At 40.6% G+C, this 5,091-nt stretch overlaps 1 non-coding gene across 1 annotated transcript; it reads left to right on the top strand.

Annotated features, from left to right (window-relative positions):
* The first annotated feature begins 4,366 nt into the window (after positions 1-4,366).
* Positions 4,367-4,472, top strand: LOC145587007 (small nucleolar RNA R71). The gene has a single exon (XR_014101074.1). It is a non-coding gene; the product is annotated as a small nucleolar RNA R71 (small nucleolar RNA).
* The last annotated feature ends 619 nt before the right edge of the window (positions 4,473-5,091 follow it).

Genomic DNA, 5,091 nt, shown 5'->3' with positions numbered 1-5,091 from the left:
AACATGTTTTAAAAGGAATTGTGAATAAAATGAGAACCATTATCGCTTATCACCGCTTTAAGTACACCAAACCTTTAAAAAATGACCTTATTGAACAACTTCATTACCACCTCGTGGTCATTAGTTGGGGAAGCAATGGCCACAACCCACTTAGACACGTAATCCACCGCCACAAGAATGTATTGATTTCCAAAAGATGAGGGAAATGGTCCCATAAAATCAATTCCCCAAACATCAAATACCTCCAATTCAAGAATCGGTTGTTGAAGCATCTCATTTCGCTTGGAGATATTCCCAACTCATTGACAACGGTCGCATGTCTTAACAAAACCCCATGAATCCTTGAAGAGATGCGGCCACCATAAACCGCTTTGAAGAATCTTAGTGGCGGTTTTAGAAACACCCATATGACCACCACTTGGATCCGAGTGGCACATCTTCAAAACACTAGGCACCTCTTCGTTTGGAACACAACACCTAAGTAAGCCATCAACTCCTCGCTTATACAAGATGGGATAATCCCACACATAGTGTCTTGCTTCTCTCTTGAGCTTCTTTCGTTTATTCTTAGATAAGGAAGGTGGAAACACCCCACATGCAAGAAAGTTCACTAAGTCGGCGAACCATGGGAGCTCCTTTTGCCTCAATAGCATATAAGAAGTCATCAAGTATCCTATCCTCAATTGGAGAACCATCATCACGAATTTGAGAATCTTCAAGACGAGATAGATGATCCGCCACAACATTTCCGCTCCTCTCTTATCCCTAATCTCAATATCAAAAGTTTGAAGTTCGAGCACCCACCGGATCAACCTAGACCTGGATTCTTTCTTGGCAAAAAGGTACTTGAGAGCCGCATGATCCGTGAAGACAATGGTCTTGGAACCTAATAAATAACAAAGAACTTTTCAAAAGCATGAATAATACCCAAAAACTCCTTTTCCGTCGTGGTGTAGTTCCTTTGAGCACCATTTAGAGTCTTGGACATATAATAGATCACATATAGCTTCTTTTCCACTCTTTGTCCTAAGACACCTCCAATTGCTGAATCACTCGCATCGCACATCAACTCAAAAGGTAAATCCCATCTTGGGGCTTGAACAATAGGAGTAGAGATTAGAGCCTTTTTCAACTTATTAAATGCCTCCAAACACTTATCATCAAATACAAACTCGACATCCTTTTGAAGAATATCATTGAGGGGCTTTGTAATGAGCGAGAAATCCTTGATGAATCTTCTATAAAACCCAGCATGTCCTAAGAAAGATCTCACTCCTTTCACATTAACCGGAGGTGGAAGCTTCTCAATAACCTCAATTTTTGCTTTTTCCACCTCTATCCCCTTGTCAGAAATCTCATGCCCAAGGACTATGAATTCCTCCACCATGAAGTGACACTTCTCCCAATTCAAAATCAAGTTCACCTTCTCACACCTTGCCAAACATTTCTCAAGAATTTCAAGACATGCCTCAAATGAAACACTTCCATTTCCTCCTCCAACATATCTCCAAATATACTCATCACGCATCTTTGAAATGTTGCGGGAGCATTCCAAAGGCCAAACGACATTCTCCTATAAGCAAATGTTCCATATGGACAAGTGAAGGTCGTTTTCTCTTGGTCGTCCGGGTGGATAGGGATATGGAAAAATTCCGAATAACCATCAGGAAAACAATAGAACTTGTGCCTCGTTAGTCTCTCAAGCATTTGATTAATGAAAGGAAGGGGGAAGTGATCTTTCTTGGTGGACGTATTTAGACGTCTATAGTCTATACACATCCTCCATCCCATGTCCGTCCTCGTCGGAATGAGCTCACCTTTCTCATTCTCGACAACGGCCATGCCTCCTTTCTTTGGGACAACATGAACGGGAGAGACCCACCTAGAACTTGAGATATGGAATATAATTCCCGCATCCAAAAGTTTGGTGATCTCTTTCTTCACTACCTCTCTCATTTGGGGGTGTAGCTTTCGTTGACTCTCAATATAAGGTAGAGCACCCTCCTCAAGGGTTATGTGATGTGTACATAAAGCGGGGCTTATACCTTTGAGGTCATCAATGGTATAACCCAAAGCACCTTGGTGCTTTCTCAAAACATCACACAACTCTTGAGCTTGGCGCTCACTCAATGAAGAGCTAACAATCACGGGATAGGTGGAGTTGGGTCCCAAGAATTCATACCTAAGGTATGATGGAAGAGGTTTGAGGTCAACCATTGGAACACCTTTACCTTCCTTTGATGTAGCCACTTGCAACGCTTCTTGGCTAGAAATGCTCATACACATTTGCTCTTCAACATCCTCAAACCTTCTATTGAGCATATCTTCATACAAAGCCATCTCCTTGCTAGGAATCCCTATCTTTTCCTTATTCAGAAAAATATTCTCAAGAACATCGTTAGAAGTAAGCAATTGCTCATGCATAGAAGACACAACATAATCAAGAGAATCAATCAGCATGAAATTTTCTAAAGAAGAACTTGGATACTTCATACTATCATTCCAGTCAAATTCTATCACCTCATCCCCTACTTTGAGTGAAATTTTAGCACTTTTCACATCTATCAAAGCACCCGAAGTGGCAAGGAATGGTCTCCCTAGAATGATAGGAATGTTAGCATCTTCGTCCATCCCAATCACCACAAAATCCACCGGAATAACAAATTTTCCAACCCTCAAAGGAACATCCTCTACCTTACCCTTAGGAAACTTAATTGACCTATCGGCCAATTGCAAAGTGATGTTAGTAGGTAAGAGTTCCCCTAACTAAAGTCTTTGGTAAACAGAATATGGCATAAGGCTAACACTAGCTTCTAGGTCACAAAAGGTATTCTCAATTTGCATTTTATAAATGGCACAAGGAATGGAAAAGTTTCCAAGGTCTTTTAGCTTAGGTGGCATCTTGTTCATTATGATTGCACTACAATTCTCGGTCAAGTTCACCGTCTCTACACCATCACAAGTCCTCCTACCACTCAAAATGTCTTTGTGGAATTTTGCGTAGTTAGGCATTTGGGTGACAAATTCGGTAAATGGTAGAGAAAGGTGAAGTTGCTTGAGCATGTCAATGAATCTTCCAAATTGTTCATCTAACTTGTGTCTCATAAATTTTTGTGGATAAGGAAGCTTGGGTTTCACAATTTCTTTCTCCACTCTCACCTCACTAGGCTTCTCAATCTCAACCTCACTCAAAGATGCACCATCTCTCTCATCTTCAACCAAAACCTCTTTTGTGCCCTCCTTGGTCTTACTCTTCCTAGGCAAACTCTAGTCAAGAACCTTACCACTCCTCGTGACAATAGCATTGACCGGTCTCTTAGGATCTAGGCCTTGGGAAGGTAAAGAAGAAGGACTAGCATGGTCTTTCAAAGCATTAGCAAGTTGAGAAATTTGGTTTTCAAGCATCTTATTATGAGTCATCATTTCATTACATTTCTTGTCACTTGCGGCCATGTAATTGTTCAACAACTTTGTTTGATTTTTAATGATTTCTTCCAAATTGGTTCTATGAGAAGAAGAAGAGGATTGAACATAGGAATTATCATTTTGGCCTTTGGAGCAAAACCGGGTGGGGGACCCCTTTGAGAATTATTTTGAAAATTTCCCCTATTTTGATTGTTCCAATTACCTCTACCTTGATTATGGTTACCATACCCTTGGTTATGATTACCATAATTTTGGTGATGATTTTGGCTTCTATAACCTTGGTTGTTATAGTTACCTCAGGAATTTTGGTTCCCATGGTTCCTATTAACACCACCTTGGTTGTAGTTGTCAAAATTGACATGGTTGTTGTAATTCCTATTCCATTGATCTCTTTGATTCTCAAACCTAGAATCATGATTATTTGACATAGAGTTCACATGCTCATTCACATTTCCATCTTGATCATCACAAACATCCATACATGCATGAGGGCAACTAGAAACATCATGATCATACGACCCACAATCATCACAAAACAAGCATCCACTAGCCATGTTATTAGAAGAGGGAGGGGGTTGAGAATTAGAAGACATACCTCGCTCTCCCCTTTGATTGGGAGGGAACACTTGAAACTTGGTAGGTAGCACTTTCCAACTTCGCCTTGATAGCGGACATCTCCTTCCCCAAGTTTGTCATTTTTGAGGATAGATTGTTGATTGCATTTAGATGATCAACCGAGTACACCGAAGAGCTACTCTTGGTAGTTGACTCTCTTTCTCCATCTTGCCAATATCTATAGTACCTCACCACGTCTTTAATTATGTCTACTACTTCCTGTTCCATTTTATTCATGATAGGACCTCCGGCTCCTCCATCTAAACATGACTTTCCTTGAGGACTAAGGCCTCCATAGAAGATTTGAATAATTTAGTAAGTAGGAATTCCGTGGTGAGAACATTCTCTTTGATACTCTTTATATCTCTCCCATGCTTCATAGAGACTCTCACTAGGCTTTTGCTTGAAACCTTGAATCAAAGCTCTAGCCTCCGCCATTTTCTTTTGTGGATAGAAACGGGATAGAAACTCCTTAGTCACTTCCTTGTCTAGCCATTCCAAGGCACGCCCTATGAGCAAAAAGGGAAAAAGCTTGAAGCGGATGAATTCTTGGGAGATTCCATTCACCTTGATAGTATTGCAATACTTTTCAATCTCCTTGAGATGATTTGGTGGGCTTTCATGCTTGGCCCCACTAAATTATTGCCTCTCTATCAAAGTGATCATTGCCGGTCTTATTTCAAAGTTATTTGCCGATGTTGTAGGTGGAGCAATCCCACTCTGAAATCTATATGCACCGGGAATCCCCAATTCCTTCAACGCCACCCTTGGATTTTCTCCCATTCTTGCTTGTTCCTCTTGTAGTGGTTCTTCTTCACTTCAAATGCTAGGGCTCAAAGATCGTCTAGCACCCCTTAACCTTGCAATAGTTCTCTCAATTTCCGGATCAAATGGCACTAGTGAACGACCACGTGCTCTATGCATAAAATCTCAATAGAAATGGTTAGTAGCACGGCTACAAGTGTAGCCTAAAAGAAAATCTTTTTGTATTTTCAATTAAAGATGAAATAGATACAACAACTATAACAAAGCACCAATATCATTCCCCGG

Source organism: Chenopodium album, chromosome 16 (genome assembly GCF_948465745.1).
Source record: "Chenopodium album chromosome 16, dcCheAlbu1.1, whole genome shotgun sequence".
Lineage (NCBI taxonomy): Eukaryota > Viridiplantae > Streptophyta > Magnoliopsida > Caryophyllales > Amaranthaceae > Chenopodium > Chenopodium album.
This window is presented reverse-complemented; position numbering and strand designations above follow the sequence as displayed.